The sequence below is a fragment of the Pseudonaja textilis genome, chromosome 2 (genome assembly GCF_049901715.1).
Source record: "Pseudonaja textilis isolate UNSWEBS1 chromosome 2, rPseTex1.2, whole genome shotgun sequence".
Classification (NCBI taxonomy): Eukaryota; Metazoa; Chordata; class Lepidosauria; order Squamata; family Elapidae; genus Pseudonaja; species Pseudonaja textilis.
In genome coordinates, this window is record NC_141991.1 from 110,151,328 (window position 1) to 110,169,971 (window position 18,644).

The following is an 18,644-nucleotide window of genomic DNA, read 5'->3' on the forward strand; positions in this document are numbered from 1 at the left end:
AAAGAGTGGATGGGAAATAAAAAAATTGCTGAATTAAACAATACAACTGATTTACAATTTATTATTTCATTGATTAATTGAATATATTAAACTAAATTTACATCATTTTGAGAAACAATTGCAAATCACTATAAAAATTAATATTTGTATAGAAATCAGTTATATAAAATACACATTTTATTTACAAAATAAATAAAAATTAATACTAAAAGCAATCAGTAAAAGATATGTTAAGTTGTAGTTTCCCTCTCATTGCACCAAACTGGTGATTACACTGGTTTATAAACATTATAAAATGGCTTCTGGTTACTAGCTGTACATTGAGATAAAAACTAATCTTTAGTAGTTGAGTGTGCCTTGTGTGAACAAAATATACAGGGAACATACTCTTGCTTATATTTAGTCAAACTTCAACTCTGTATGTATATTACTGTGAATTTGCCAGGTTTGGTTTTCCAATCCGATATTGCCGGCGAAGGGAACGGTAGGTTTCACGGAGGAAGAAAGGCTTTTGAGCTACCTGTGGGAGTGGGAAAGATGCCTCCAGCTTTTTGGACTCCCAACTCCATAATGAGCCATATGCGATTGGGGTGGTTGGGATTGAAAGCTGTAGTTTAGTACAGTACCCATGGAGACACTTGTGGGTTGTGTTTATAATTAGCATGGAGAGACTGATAAGAGCAAACTTCCAAAGCATTACCTTTTGTTCCCAGGAATGCTGTTCCTAGGGTGTAGAATTTTTCCATTCAGAAGAAATCATCCTATGTATCGTTATTGCTTGGAAACAATATGTAAAGTTTTTGATGAGAGGGTGGGAGGTGCAGCAATTTTATTGTGTGCCAACACGCCACATTGCCCAATAGAAGAGAATGCCTGTAGCCGTGGAGAAGCAAACAACCAAGCTGCTAAATAATAGCACTATTCTTGTTTTGCAGTGTTTATCTATCTTGATTCTTAGCCTATGACCTTAAGAGGCATTTGGCCTGCCCAGCTAGTTGCCAGTGCCACTTTGGATGTGTAAAATAGCATCTGATTGTCATCTTTAGCATTAATGCCCATTGACAGTGGTGTCTTCTATGAATACTAGCATATTAAGAAAATAGCTTGGGAGAGGATGATTCTTTTCATGGGCCACCATTTTGAGAACAGAGTCCTTGGCTAGATGCTGAATTGGTCCATAGAATTTTGTAATAAAGCCTAACTTGTTAATGGTTTATTTTCTGGAGGCAGTTATGCAAAGCAGTCTTCAATTTCCAAGCCCACAGTGCAAAGTTTATTCCTGTTCTAACATAGCATAGGAAAAACCACATGCATTATTTTACTGGCAAAAAAGAATTAAGAAGCTCTCAGTGAAGCATCCAGGTGACAGGAGTAAGTATATAGGAAGTTGCCCAACCATAAGTTTTGGTTCTAGAATTTTATAAGATTCTAGAACTCAAAAGTAGTGGGTTTTTTTAAAATCTCCCAGCCTTCTCAGGCAGTGTTAAGGTCAAGCAAGAAAATTTTGAAGAAAGGATTTGTAGGAAAAGGTGAAGAGTAGAACAATACAGGTAATTCCCCTGGTAGGAAAGTTCATTTAGCGAATTTCCACAGGAATGAATTCATTACAAAAAGGTCCTTCCTTACATTAGAAATTCAAAACTGCGACCAAAAAAAGGCCTCTAGCCTTTTGGACTCAGTCACTGCTGCAGCGGCAGGCATTTTTAACTATTGACTTCCCTGTGCCATTTGGGTTTACAACATGCAATTTCCTGAGAACTTGTGAATATCTTTTTAACTTCTATAAAGTCTTCTCTGGGACAAGATGAATCTCTTGTATTCAAGATAACCAGCAGAGGCTGCTGAAGAGCCATGCCGGAAGTGGTGCCAGAACATATTGCCTTTTGCCAAAGAATACGTCAGCATAGGAACAATTATGTTTGTTCTTAGCAAATATTTAGAAAGGCAGGCTGGAGGAATAATATGTAGAGTTTCACTCTATTATTTTATCATTTATTATTTTTCTTTCCCTGACAAATGTTTTTCCACATGTGGGGTCCTTGGTGGTCCCTGAGCTTGCTTGTTTGCTTGCAGACTTCACTACCAAGCTAGGTAACATCAACAGTGCTAAAAGAGAGTGTGATTTGTTCTTATTTTTATATACCAGTGGTCTGACCTGTCAATGTGGGCATGAGTGTTCTTGGTGGTTCCTTGATGGGGCTGTTGTTTATTGTTAGCCTGTCTGTCTGAGTTGGTAGCTTTTTGATTGAGGTATTGTTTGCTTCCCGATTGTTGGTCTAGTATTTATCTTGGCATTAATCCTCATTTAAGTGCTGATTACTAGTGAAGTGGTGGTCTTTTTATTTGGTTTTTAGGCTTTGTTATTGTCTCCTGAATGATATGGTATGGTATGGTTGATGTAGAGATGACGTTTATCTCTATATATCTATTGATAGCTGATTTGCCTGAGTGCCAGGCTTCCAGGATTTCTCTAATATTTTGGGACTTAGCTTGATCTAAGATACTCATAGATTTCCAGTTGAAACTATGGTTAAGTCTGATGTGTTCTGCTAGTCCAGAAACATCAACTAGCAGTCAGAAGACATGATGAAAACTCCCTCATTTCACAACACATGGACAGGCTTATAGACTTTCCGTGGTATATAAAATGAGACGAAATCCAACTCCATTTTAGCATTGATGATGTTACCTACTTTGGAAATGAAATATCTGCAAGAAAACAACCAAGCTCAGAGAACACTAAGGACCCTCAGTTCAACCCTCAGCTACAAATATTCTCTTCTATATATATATTTTTCATATATCACACAGTTGCCTCCCTTTGTTCATTTACAAACATGCTGCTGTCAGTGACACGGAAGTCATTAACTTGCAGCAACACTGTTGAGGAAATTCCCCGTTAGGAGAATGAGTGCACACAGGGAGACATAGTGAGAGTGGTGAGGAATAACATACAACCAACATACAGATACACTGTATAGTAAAATGTAGGTTTTACTTCCAGTAAACGGTTAAGCAAAGTCCAACAAGCAGTCCAAGTCATACATGGTTAAGGCAGTCAGTATTCATTCCAGGGATAATCCAAATAACAAAGTCCAGTATCATAAACAGTTCAGTAACAGACTTACATCAAATCCAAGAATAACGACGATCAGCAACAGCCAATAGGGAAAAAATTCAGGAACCAAAAACAGCGAACATCAGAACATTGATCAACTAGCAGCTATCAACAACAGGACATCCAAACCAGGTTTCTGGCTCCATCTTATGGCCGTTTGAGGAACCACACCCAATTACAATTTTAGCATTCCCTAAAGAGACTATTAAATGTCTATCCTGGTTTATATATTTCCAACCCAACTGTTAGGTGACTTACATTCCTAACATTCTCCCCTTTGGGTAGGATAATATATACAACCTTACATTCTAAGTCCATAATCCTCATAGCAAGCCTTATGCTTTACAGAGCCTTGGGCTTTTGTAAAATGATTTGTGATGTTATTTTCTGACATACAGTATTCCAGCTTAATCTTCTTACTCTGCATACATTGTCTCACATTTAAATATCTTAAATCTGTGTGTTTTGATCTTGTCTTAACAGCAAGATTTGAAGCCATCTGTATTGCTGATTGGTTGTCTTCATAAACAACAATAGAATCTGTTACATCAATTCCCATATCAATCAATAGTTGCTTATAACAAGCTAAATCTGTACATAATAAAGACAAACATGAGGATTCAGCCTCCATTGTTGATAAACTTAAGTGTTTCTGTCAAATAGATCCCCATCCAATCAACACCTTTCCTAATAATACTACAGTACCTGATGTAGATTTATGTGTCTTTACATCTGTAGCAAAACCTGCATTGGCATATGCAGTTAAACTTAGTTCATCCTTGGGCTCCAAATACAATGCATGATGCATTGTTTGTTTCAGATATCTTAACACACGCCTAGCAGCTTGCCAGTGCCTTTTAGTTGGCTCAGCATTAAACCTCACTATTTGGTTAACACAGTATGTTATATCTGGCCGTGACCAATTACTGAGATAAGATAAACTACCAATCAAAGACTGATAAATGTTCTTATCAAAAACAGGACTTTGAACATCACTGTGGCTAAACTCCTGGCTCATTGGTGTTTTAGTTGGTTTACAAAGTTCCATTTTAAAGCTTTTTAGTAATTCATTAATTTTATCTGCCTGTGAGATTTTGTATCCTCCCCTAGTTCTATCTATCTTTAAACCAAGATATTGTTTAATTTCTTCTAACTGTTTTATCTTAAATTTCTTCTCACAGTGACATTTTAGTAGCTTCTGGTTCAGTTTTGGTGATTAATAATATGTCATCAGTGAACAATAGCAACAATGAAATTATACCATTACTTTCTTTTTTAAACAAACATGGATCAGCCATGCCAGCTACAAAACCTATCTTAGTTAATTTCTTAACTGTACACTGGTTCCACTCATATTCTGATTACTTCAAGCCATAAAGACTCTTTTTCAATCTCCAGCAATCAGTTGTACTATCATTTTTGATACCTAAAGGTTTCTTTAAATATATAGTGTGTTGCAACGGTGCATGCAGATATACCGTCTCTACATCTAAATGATTTATAATGTATTTCTCCTTAGCTGCCCACACTAATGCTGCTTGTAATGTAGTAGCCTTCAGACTAGGCACAAACACCTCATCGTAGTCATTTGCTCTCTGATTGAACCCTTCTGCTATTAACCTGGCTTTATGGGTAACAGTCCCATCCACACCTGTCTTAAGTTTATAAATCCATTTATACCCTATGGCATGTTCACCTGGTGGTAAACTAACATTTTCATATACCTCCAGTCTTTGTAAGGATTTCAGTTCTTTATCCATTGCTTCCTGCCAAGCAGCCTGATCCTTAGCAGGATACAGTTTCAGTTCATTATAGTTACCAGGAACTGTATTTACTTGGCATACAACACTAGCCTGATATCTATCAGTTGGTTGTGTTACTCGGGTTGAATGTCTTGGTAATACAAGGCTTACTGGTGGACTCACCTATGCGACCTGCTCCTGTTCTACTTCCTCCTGTGCCTGTTCTCCTACCTCCTCCTGTGCTTGTTCTTCTGCTGATCACGTGACCTTGGGACAATGCAACCATCTTAAATCCAGGTTGGCTGCCAAGTGGCCAAATTTTGATTATGGTGCATTGGTTGTAAATGTGAACAACGGTCGCAAGAGTCACTTTTCTAGGTGCTGTTGCAACTTCAGGCCACCACTAAATGAATGCTTATAAATCGAGGACTATCTGTATATAGATTTCAGTAAGATGATTTTAATGCATTTGGGCAAATACAGCATCTTGGAAAAAAGGAATTTCCAGTCCTCATTTATTAACAAATTCATTATGATATAGACTTATCAGGTTTGAATTATTTTCTTCCCAGGTTTCTTGTCACCTAGACCGACTTGCAGTTTATGAAACAAGCCACCGATGGACTCACTTCTTGATTGTTTAAGTTGAATATTCCTTCTATTATTCCCCCATCCAGCCCCTCATTTCTCACAGATAATTTCTTGAGAACTATGCACTGTAGCCTGTGCGGAATTTTGATGGAATTGACTGGGGTTGAGAATAGATCATGTTCAGAAAGTAGAAAAAAAGTGCATTGAGTTAGAGCAACTTCTTTTGCAGATGAGAGCTCAAAGTCTATGAGAAATTATTACTTTTTTGACTGAAACCCAAAATTACGATTGTGCGTGTGTGTGTGTGTGTGGCCTTTGAGTCAGCATTAACTCCTGGCAACTGCCTGGACAAGGTCCTGCAGTTTTCTTAGTGAGATTTTCAGAAGTGATTTGTCATTGCCTGCTTCCTAGGGCTATGAAAGAATGACTTGCCAATGGTCACCCAGTGGGCTTTGTATCTTAGGCAGGACTAGAACTCATGGTTTCCCAGTTTTTACCACCACATTTTCATGTGGTGGTAAAAACTGGGAAACCATGAGTTCTAATCATGTTTATATATAAAAAATGTTTAGTTTATATCTAAAAAAGATTTACATCAAATTATCAATAGCCTGGTCAAAAGCATAATTTTTCCAATTTTGTAATGCTACAACTTGGATACATTGATAACATTTGTCCATTTCTCTCCGAATGTTTAATTCTGGTGCTAAAGGATAAGAATTTGGTATTGTGCAAGTGGGAGGGTTTTTTTTTTTCCAGATTCCCATCTTCTGAATTTACTCAAGAAATTTGGAAAATCGTTAGGAGTATTACATTAGGTAAAACACAAAGTCTAATTGAAATTTCCTTCATTCCTTGGCTCACAGCCATAGTCTTAAAAGGGTTAAGAAAAGCCACAAGAGTGCCAACTGCTCCTCCTTGTTGCTAATCTGTAGAGAAATTGTGTATACAAGATACCCTCAGGACTTTGCCTAACCTTAATGCTCCACCCCAATTAAGAGCAAACACCAGCACTGCAAGTAAAGTTCTGCAATATAGTAATTCTATGCCCAATAGGAGACATAATAATTATGTCTCCTATTGGACATAGAATCACCTATGGTGGACAGTTTCTCGCATTTCCAAACTGTAAGCATGATCTCCAAGGAAACACTTGGTAGAAAGATATACAAGATAACCTTTTTAGTCTTTGACCTGTTGAACAAGAAGTAGGTTGCTTCTCTCACTGCTGCAGGAGCCCACCTCCTGCTCCTCCTAGGTTGCATTCCTGCCAGAGGTGGTATTCAGCTGGTTCTGACCAGTTCTGGAGAACCGGTAGTAGAAATTTTGAGTAGTTCACAGAACCGGCAAATACCACCTCTGACTGAAGATTTTACAGTATCCTTCCCCTGCTACACCCACCAAGCCACGCCCACAGAACTGGTAGTAAAAACATTTGAATCCCACTACTGATTCCTGCTGTAACTTATGAACTTTATTCTAACACATTTTCCCGCATTAGTACAATTTCTGTTCTCCTATGATGGAATGAAGTGAGGATAGATCCCCGGGAGGGAGGGGGTGCACTCCAGAGGAATAAGAAGCAACTTAGCCCAGATATTATGTGTGAGAGATAGAGGAAGAAGACAGCTCCTACCTAATAGTTCACAGAATATAGTATAGATATTGTAGATGCAGATAATAGTGAGTGCTCAGTCTGGCAAGTTTTGGTCTGAAGGGATGAAATAATCAAAAACTCACCTTGGAAAAATTATCACGTCATTCTTGTTTTGGGGCCTGGCATCTCACTGTAAACAACAAAGGTATCTATAGAAATTCTCAGTCATCCAGGTCATGGTTGTCCCAAAGATGCTTTTTCAAGAGGCAACTGGACTTTCTGGCTTTTCTTTGAAGACATTTTGCTTCTTATCCAAGAAGCTCTGACTGGATGGTGGGGAATTGAAGGATTTATACGCCTTGCAGACAGCTGGTCATTTGCATTCTTTTAGCAAGTTGTTAAAGTTACCTAAAAGATAAAGAGTTTAATAAGAGCTAATCGGTGCTAGATTATGCACTATGTAATTGTTTTTATTTTCTTCCTAGCAATTTTCCACAAATGCAGGATCCGCTTTTTGTTTTGGATCAATTGAAGTGTTGATCCATTGGTTGTGCCAAGAACTGACTAACCAGTTTGTCACTCAAGCCTGGCATCGTGGGCTGAAAGAGAGTGACTAGCCCAAAGTCACCCTGCACAGTTTCATACATAAAATGGGACTAAAAGTCACAACCTCCTGGTTTCTAACCTAGTGCCTTAACCACTAGACCAAATGGACTTTCCAGGAATGCTAATAATGTTAGTCAAGCTGGCTTTCTGCAGAATGTTAACAACAAATTACCTTCTTCCTGCTATGTTTTTAAAAAGTATGCTGTTTTCCAGATGCTAGAATCCAGGATGTGACAGAGACACTAACCTAGGCAATAAAACCCACTGATTCTTTCTCCTGCTGTTAGAACAGATGACACGGCCAGAGAGTGATCAGAAATAATATCGTGAGATCACGAGGACCTAAGCAGCAATGCAAAAGATTTAGGGGTAAAGGTGGTATTTTGGTCCATACTTCAAACTGACTCACAGCCCAAAGGAATAAGGGATGATGGAGGTAGCCAACTATAGAGGGAGTGTGTCATCAAGAAATTTTGGATTCCTGAATGTTGGTCTGCACCATCTATAAGAAGGGCTTCTGGCAATGGATAGGCAGGTTGCATTTAACCAGACTCTGAAAAATGTCTTTTAAAATTTTTTAATTGTCAGATTATCTGGAGTCAGAACCACATTGAAATGTAAGCCTGAAGAAAATAAAGAAGAAAGGGAATAGTAAAAGGGAAGAGATGATCAGGAGTGTTCTAGGAGATTTAGCAGGGAAACCTAAGAGCACTATTAAAGGGCTGTGATGTTTGTACTCCAAAGCACAGAGTATAGGGAATGAACAGTCATAGTATGGGAAGAGGGCAAATTTGATTTTATTGCTATTTCAGAAACTTGGTGGGATGGAGCTCATCAATGGAATATAGTACTTGAAAGATATAATTTGTTTAAAAGAAACAGACTTGAACGTAAGGGAAAAGGGGAATCACATTATACAGTACATTGAAAATGACTGCACTTCAAGAGAAATTCATGACCTCATGGGTAAAAACCCTGCTGAAAGCATCTGGCTGAATATTACATGAAAAAGAAATAACATTGACACTATTGTGAGTCTTCTATATGTTGCCAAACCTTGCAATGGTTATAGAAATCGATGCAACCTTCACAAATCAGAAACAGAGCAAGAAATAAAATGCCCCCATGATAATGAGGGATTTCAACTGTCCTGACATCAATTGGGAATCAAACCCTGGGGCAATTGGGAGAGATCCAACTCTTGGCAAGCCTTGCAGAAAACTTAAATCACCCCAAACATGAAGGAGGAAACTAGGAAACAGTTGAACTGGAGTAACTGACAATAAACAGTTGAGGAATTTGAAGTGACCATTCAAGAAATCACATATTGCAGGTTGAGAGAACTGAAGGAAATCGGATTAGTCTCTCTCTCATATCTATCTATCTATCTATCTATCTATCTATCTATCTATCTATCTATCTATCTATCTATCTATCTATCTATCTATCTATCTATCTATCTATCTATCTATCTATCTATCTATCATCTATCTATCAGACTGGAGATTTTACAGTATCCTTCCCCTGCCACTCCCACCAAGCCATGTCCACAGAACCGGTAGTAAAAAAAATTGAATCCCACAACTGGTGAAATATGTAGGGAAAAAACCCTAAATATCAAATAAATTTAACATTAAACAAATAGAATCTACTATGGCTGGATGCTGAGAAAGAAAAAAAACCCTAAGAACACCAACATATTTTTTCCTCTTTACATAACTGGTTTACAAATTATAAATTTTTCCATCCAGATTTAATAAAAATACTATATTAAATAAACAAATATTCCAAGCTCAGGGGATCTCTATTTGATAATGAAATTGATCCATCATCTCATTATAATATATACATAAAAAAAGAAAAAAGTCAACAGGTTAGCCCAAATAATACACTAATCTTCAAATCCTTATTAACTATCTGTTACAGTATTGTATTTAACATGTAGAAAGGTCCTCTCCAACTCCACGATTCTTCCTGGTACAATGATGAACAGGTTCTGCAGGTCAAAGAGCACTTCGTAGTGTGAACTTGTTTTGGCCTAAGGCCTGTATTGGGTTGTTTTGGCTTTATCCTCTAAAACAGGGGTGTCAAACTCAAGGCCCGTGGGCTAGATCTGGCTGCAGGGTGCTTAGATCTGGCCCTTAGTGCTACCCTGGAAACAATGAAGGACCGGCCCATGGTGCCTCTGCCAACAAAAATGGAGCTTGAGACCACCACAGGTAGCCTTCCCAAGTCTGTTTTCTCTGGCAAAAGACTGGGAGCCCGTTTTCGCTAGCAGAGCGCTTGGGTCACCACAAGTATCCACGAGTGATGTTGATCTGGCCACACACATCCCGGTCCTCCCGAGATCAAACACAATCCTGATGCAGCCCTCAGTGAAATGAGTTTGACACCCCTGCTCTAAAACCAGATGAGGAAATATAATTTTTATTATATTTCATTAAAAAAAAAATATTTATTTTTGAAAGGTGTCCTGATGTAGACCCAAGTGTAGACCCAAAAGTTCAAAATAAATAGGGTTGGTAGTAGAGAAAATATTAAGCTAACTGCTCTGTGCAGACACCTTAGATTTGATTCAGCTGCTGTACCTACAATTTCTTTATGCTTCTCTGCAATTACCAAGTTGGTACACTATCCTAATCTAACCAAGAGATGGCAGAGGAGATTTACCAAAGCAGTAATGCTGGTTGTGCTTTTTTTTTTTTTTTTTGGTTAAAGCACAAAGTTGCATCAATCTGCATCAAGTAGTCATGCACAGTTAATTGAGAGTAAGTCCCGTTAAACTGAGCTGTGTACGTGTACATACTTTGGAGTATGTACAAACAAGTAAGACCACACTTGGAGTACTGCATCCAGTTTTGGTCACCCCATTATTAAAAGATGTTGAGACTTTGGAAAGAGTACAGAGAAGAGCAACAGATATGATTAAGGATTAAACACATGAATAACAGTTGCAGGAACTGGGCATGGCTAGTCTAGTGAAAAGAAGGACTGGGCTGATATCATAACAGTGTTCCAAAATTTGAGGGGGTGCCACAAAGAAGAGGGGGTCAACCTATTTTCCAAAGCACCTGAAGGCAAGACATGGATGGATGGAAACTAACCAAGGAGAGAAGCAACCTAGAATTAAGGAGAAATTTCCCAACAGTGAGAGCAATCGACCAATGGAGTAACTTGCCTTCAGAAATTATGGGTGCTCCATCACTGGAGGCTTTTAAGAACAGACTGGACAACCATTTGTCAGAAATGGTATAGGATCTCCTGCATGAGCAGGGGGTTGGACTAGAAGACCTCCAAGATCCCTTCCAACTCTGTTATTCTGTTATTCAATCACTTTACAGGTAATCTTTGATTTATGACCACATTTGGGACCAGAATTTCTGTTGCTAAGTAAGACAGTTGTTAAGTCATACCTGATTTTATTACCCTTTTTGCCACAGTTATTAAGAAAATCATCGCAGTTGTTAAGTGAATCACGTTGTTGTTAACATCAGAAAAAGGAAAGCGATGGGTATATAAGACATTCAAAATGTCTCATGCAACTTTACCAAAAAGTGCCTGACCCCTATAGCAGAACCAATATACATAAGTGGTGAAAAGGGTAACACTGCTATATATCCAAAATGTCTCAGAAATCACTAACAGACTATTACAACCACACAGCATCACCATAGCACACAAACCAACTAAAGCCCTTCAAAGTATCCTAGGTAAATCAAAATACCCCAGAAGAAGAAAAAACAGGACTTATCTACATCATAAGGACTAACAGCCACTTTGTAGGATGAAAGTAGAAGATTAGCAGAGCTCACCTATGAATGAACACTAGCTAACCATCAGAGGACATGATAAAAATTCCCTAATTTCACAATACATGAACAGACTTAACCAGAGTTTCAACTGGGAAACTATATTAGGCAAGTCCAAAAATGCTAGATTTTTTTTGGGAAGCTCAAAACAAATCAGCTGTCAACCGGCACATAGAGATAAATAACATCTATGTATCATTCAAAAGAGACAATCGAAAAGCCAAAAAGGAAACAAAAAGACCACAATACCTCCTCACTAGCAATCAACAGTCAGATGAGCAGAGATTAATATGAAGATTAACACTAGATCAATTACTAAGAAGTAAAGAAAACTTCAAACAAGGAGCTAACAAGTTAGACAAGCTAAAAGTAAACACCCCAACCAAAGAACTTCCAAGAGCACTACCATCAGCACTGACAGGGCAAGCCAATAGATATAAAAATGAGAGCAAACTCACTCCCTACTATCACTGAAGTTGTTTACCTAGTTTGGGTAACGAAATGTCTACAAAAAGCCACCACCCTCAGACAGCACCAAGGACTCCACAGTTCAACCCTGAGCTACAAATATTATTTTCTATTCTATACGTGTATTTTTCTTGGCAGGAGGAAAACAAGAATGGATGGGAAAAACTTCACCTGTTAGTTTTGACATATCAAGCCTAAGAAATGTAGATAAATTTCTAGGTCAGGAAATGGCTGGTTTCACACATTGCTTTAATGTGTTTGGTTAATTTGTGACTTAGCTGCACATACTGTGCACCCAACTGTTCAATATTACAATGGCACTCAGTGAAGAGGTTTTATGAACAACCCTTGCAGTTGTAGCCATTGTAGTGCCCGTGATTGCAATTTGTGTGCTTAGCAACCAGCTTGCACTAACAATGGCTGCTGTGTCTCACAGTCAAGTGATTATTATTTGTAACCTTCCCTACCAGCTTTCAGTCAGTGGGGAAGCCAGCAGGAAAGATCACTCTGAATAAGTTGCTCCGGCTTCTGCCACTTTTTCTCCTGAGGAGCCCCCGAGCAGCATAATGAATGTGGGCCCCAGGTAGGCAAGCAACTCCCACTTGTGCTGTGCCACAGCATCTCCTTTCCTTGTCTGAATATATTCCATAGCGTTCATACCCACATTGGCCTGCTTGTGCAAGACATCTAAAGAATGGCTTGGTGTGATCAGGACTTGCAATTTCCTGTCCAATTCTCCACTGATTTTGCTTGTGAGTCAGCAGGAACTTGCAAGCTCCAATCATGTGAGGTCCTCACTTAATGAAGGCAATGGGGACTCCAGGATTGCTATCAGTCATGTTACATTGCAATTTATGACCACATTACTTTGCTACGGAAATTCAATATATAGACAGAGGGATCTTGAGTTCATGTCATCCCCCCCTTAGTCATGAAAGCCAGTAGGATACCTTTTGCCAGTCATTTTCTCAGACCAACTTACCTCATAGGGTTATTGTTGGAGAATAAAAATAATAAAATTGGGGTGCAAATAAAAATACATTTGTGTTTTATGAACGGAGGCAATTTAAAAATAGTTAAGCAATGATTCAGTTAACCATAGATTATATATTACCGTGCGAGCATAGTCTCTCTGTTCTCCATTTCAGGATTCACATTGTGAATATCTACACTATTATTTTTTGACTAGAAAAATCTGGATGACAGCTAAATGTCAGCAAAGAGATACATAAAACACTTCCCTCTTTTCTGTTAACTCATGGTCACACAAATGCAAACACCCCACATTTGCAGCCCAAATAGAGGAGGCCTAACAATATATTCATTCACATCTGGCATGAACCATGGATCCTCTATTTACCTAACCAGCTGTACTAAATGAGAAAATTGAGGAAAACCTCAGTTTGCTAGGGGACAAGCTTATTTGACAGTAATTAAGCAGCTTTGTGATGACCAGCTGGTTTCCACTTCCTCTTTGTGTATGATTCCTGTCTTAAAATGAAGCTGAAACAACAGAACATAATCTGAAATGGAAACGTGTGAATAAAAAAAAACCCTACGCTGTTGGAAATTAACCTTTAAAGGGATAAGTACAAAATTATTATTTTTTTGCAAATAGCAAAAAAAGTGAGGAAGGAGCTACCCAAAGAAAGTTTACTATTTTGTCTGTTTAAGGAAGCAATGTCCCTTCAGCTAGGGCTAGGCTGACCAGCCAACCTGATCTATTCTGGGCTTCCTTTTATGGGATCTGCTTGATTCCAGGAGCAATTAAGCCAGGAAATCCAATTTTCTTCCTCCTTTTGTGTTGCAACCCAGACCTAAGAAAAGGGAAGGATATTTTAACCAATTGCAGGGAGCCAAGTCAGATTTTTCTGACATGTTTTTCTCTCTCCAGCTCCAAGTTCTAACCTAACAAGTTTGAGCACGTCTACCCAGAAAGAAGGAAGTAATAGTTTTAGGAACAACTGGTTTAGATTTTCACAACCAGGAAAAACAGTGCTGGAAATGGTGGCACTCTTGGAAGGAGAACATGTTTGCATTGCAAATGCTTGCTGATCAATAGATATTTGTCTGCTCCAAAGAAAAATTCTGATTAACTTCTTGAAGCTGAATAAGATTGCTAATACTGGGGGAACGTATTGAAGTACAGCACAGTAAAACAACTTGCACATTTATCATGAGCAGCAGTCTAAACAAGCTCCAAACGAAGCAAGTTCCTAATCAAACATGAAATCTTGAAGCCCAGGTCAATAGGGCTAGAGCACCAGCAGCTGCTTAGTGGGTCACACCTTGTTCCCCCCTCTCTCTTCTAAATGTCAGCTGTGATGATACTCTTAATTACACTCTAACCTCATTCATATTGTTACACTGACATTTTGAGGCTCAGACACTACTTTTCTTGTTAATTAGTAACTTTTAAGCCAGGGTTTGCCCTAACTTCAATATAAAGCAAAACCAGAAGGACAGTTGCTGAAGTTCTGTTAGCTGATCTGTTGTGGCCTAGCCTGAGAAGGACTTTGAGCTGAATTCCTTTTGCCTGTTATCTACAGAAAGGGAACCTGGTGACTTTACTATTTGTGATGATGTATTCTATACTATACTACCAAGCATAACAGGTTTTCCCCTTTTACCATTGCTGTATACATAAGAAATGGACTAGAATAAAATGGAACAGTTCAGTTCCAGAAACTGCACTTATATCTGTGGATCATATTAGAAAAACATTAAGAGCATTGGAAGAATTTAACATTATGCAAGTCAAAGCCAGCACATTTAATTCTAATTCACTTGACAGCAAAACTTGCTCTACAATTCATCAGAGCCTTTATTTAACTTTCACTTAGTTTAGCTGATGTGAACAGGATTAATTTATCTCAATGCTTACGGGGCCACATGGCTAGGCAAAAGATTTGTGTTTGATCGGTATACTTGGAACAGCAGTTCATAAATTCTCATAAAATATGCTCAGAGTTATTATAATCACAAGTTACTAGAACTTTTAATGGATTTTGCAATCAGTCAATGCAAAAATCCATCTCCACTCTGTTAAGTATGCATTCTGTCTTTAAGTTCTGAGAAAAAGCATTGTTTTCACTTAATGCCTAAAACTAGCCAATGTTGAGTCCAATAAACACGAGAGGAAAGGTATTCTATTGCTAGCTACTACTCTGCAGCAAAATGTTGACACTATAAACCACTTAGAGAGGCCTGCAAAGCCCTGTGAAGTGATATATAAGTCCAAGGGTGCTATTGCTATTATGAAGGCACACGAGAAGATCCAGAATATTTAGTAAGTAGAGGGTCTTCCAGCAAATCTTTCATACTCCTGTGGTTAGTTACTGATACTCCAGTTATAAACATCATAGTGAAAATATTCCAGATCCTTCCAGCCTTTTTAATATGGTACATGAACTGCCAAATTTAACAAAATACTATTTTAATGGGAATAGCAAAGATATTATGTAGTAGCTGCTTAAAAACTTATTATTCATACCTTGTAATGCAGTGTTGTGCTATATTATGCAAATATATCTTATTGCAATGCTTCTGTTTACAAAAGTCTTGTAATATTTTTCTCTTATTCCATTGATTTTGTCAATGAACATCAAGCAGCAATTCTCTCTATATATAATACAAGTAGTCCTTGACTTAGTCACAATTGAGCCCAAATGTCTGTGGCAAAGCAAGGCAGTTGTTGAGTTTTGCTCAATTTACAAACCTTCTTGTCAGTTGTTAAATGAATTATGGCAGTTAGTAACATAGTTGTTAAGTGAATCTGGCTTCTGCATTGACTTTCCTTGTCAGAAAGTTGCAAAAGATGATCACATAACCCTATGACACTGCAACAGTCAAAAATATGAGTCAGTTACCAAGCTTCTGATTTTGATCATGTCACCATGGGATTCATAAGTGTCATAAATGGTCATGTCACTTTTTCAATGCTGTTGTAACTTTGAATAGTCACTAAATGAGCTATTATAAGTCAAAGACTACCTGTAGTGAAAGTTAAAAAAGGCAAAAATGAATACAAACTAATGTAGAGTAAGGAAGAAAAGAGCTAAAAATCAAAGAGCTAAAAGTGCAAGAAAGTAAAATATAAAAATAAGAAAATGATTTTATCTGGCTTCCGATAATTCTTAAAGGTAGTTGTAAGTATAAATTTACTTCTTTTTGTAAAGTTACATCATAATTCTCTGTAATTTATCCTGTTTAATCATCAAAACCCTAAGTTATGCATTCTATGTTGTATAAACATATTGTCTTTTTTCTAAATCAGAAAAGTCAATTTGGCTATCTCAACCAGTTCTACTGGTATCATCTTCACTAATCATTGTACTTATTGCCAGATCTTTCTATCTTTGGGCATACAGTAATCTTGCTGTAATCATCATATACGGAATGTTGTTTTTTTTCTAAATATCCCAAAGAAGAAAAATTCTGGTCTCAATTGTATCTTAATCTTTAAAATCCTCTGTATCAGTGCATGTTTGAACCAAAAATTTTGCAGCTTTGTATACATTCTCCCAAACATGATAAAATGGTCTTTCTTGTGGTTCACATAGCCAACATAAATTTGAAGTGCCTTTATACATTTTAGATAATTTTTCAAATGTCATATACCAACAGTACATGATTTTATAAAAATATTTAAAAATAAAAGTGTACATTTCAGTCCTTTCAATCACATATTGATCTATATAATTATAACCAAAATATGTAACTCACTTTATTATAAATTCACTTGTTCTTCTTGTTTAAAATGTCAATACAGTAACAGTTCATACATTTTAGCAATTGTGTTTATCCAAATCAGTCATACAATGTTCAATACCATAAACTCTTTTGTCTATTTTAAATCTTTTGATAAAAGTAAATAAGAAAACCATTGGTAACTATGTTTGCTTGTCATCAATCCTCTATTAACTTTGATTTTATCATGCCAAAGTAACCATGCCACCCAAATCTCAAATCATGTCTTTCCAATTCCAAAAGCCTTCTACTTCTCCATAACACCCACTTTTTCCCCCCCACCGCATACCATCAATTGGCTAAACACCTATTCTCACAGTGCTGATTATGTATACAGTAATTACCTAGGTAGTATGGCTGCAGTATTATCGTTTATCCTTACTATCTTCTTTACTCACACCTCTTATTTGGATGATGGTGATTCTGTAGCTTTTCATATACACTGAGAGCTTCTGCACTGGAAACAGATTCCTTGTTTGTTTAATCACACTTGGCCAATAAAAAATTCTAATTTTAATTCTATTCTACATTAGGGTAACCCCTATCATTCTCCTACCTTTGATCTTGTAAAACTTTATATTAAATTGTTTCTTTTATGTTGCCATCCATATATATGTTATAGCTTCTCCCATCTTAACATATCATTTTTTTAATTGAACAGCAATTCTCAAACCTGACAAAATGATGTTTCAACTACACAATTCTACTTCAATAATCTTAAGTAATATATTTTTCTAATTACTATAAAATATTTGTATATATTTTATAAATATTTTTACTTTTAAAAAGCATAGATATGTAATCCACAGTACAAAATGCAACTATTTGGAATTATTACATATTTTATGGTGTTAGGGCTGCTGTTTTAGCAACAAAAATAAAAATATGTTAATCACTAGGAATTAATTACCCAGCTAACATTATTTACAAAATATCTACAAAATCAATGATGTGCCTGTCCTTGATAGTTTTTCAAACCCTTGAAAACTTAATATAACTTAGTATTTTGGGGAAAAAGCATCCTCATCATAATTTTAACCCAATAATATTGAGAGGTACATACTGTACATATCACAGAAGTAAAACCAAAATGCCAACCCCAATAAATCCTCATTTTTGGTGACAACAATTACAGTGTCTTTATTTATTTCTGTTCAAATTATTAAACCCAATAATAATTGAGAAGCACCAAACTAAATGGTTACTTAACTTCCCATAGGTACAACCAGACTAGTTGGGCATTTATGCAGTGATGTCCTACAGCACATATTTCTTTTATGGTTAAGCAAAATTTTTTAAAAATATCTCTCGAAACTTTTAGCACACTAAAATAGATTCTTCAATAGAGCAGAACTCACTTCCTGAGTTCATAAGGCCATTACAATTTCCACTTTCACTCTCTATAGTTTTGTATGCTTCACTTACTAGTTCAGTGTTAAAGACTCAAGCAATTTTGATTTAGAATGGTTTTAATTACTTCTTTAATAAAAGACTAGCAATATTGTTCCAATGGGAAAAGGCAATTTCTTACACTTTAATTTTTTTTGTTAATGTAATTTAATTGATTGCTGGGCTGGTGGTGAAATAAATTATACAGAGCAGTGGTGGGATTTAAATTTTTTTACTACCGGTTCGTGGCTTGGTGGGCATGGCAGGGAAAGGATACTGTAAAAACCACCTCCAGTCAGAGGTGGTATTTGCTGGTTCTCTGAACTACTCAAAATTTCCGCTACCGGTTCTGAGAACTGGTCAGAACCTGCTGAATACCACCTCTGATACAGAGCTACCATAGCTTGTGGAATATTGTTTGCTTACAGCAGCTTGGCTGTGAGGTGAGTTTACACCTGAATGTTAGACATTAAAAAGCAATACTTAAAGACATTCACAATTGAACTCCTACTTAAAAATACAGCTCTACAGTTTCTCAATTGTTAAAACTAATTTTTTTTTTATAATAGAATGTG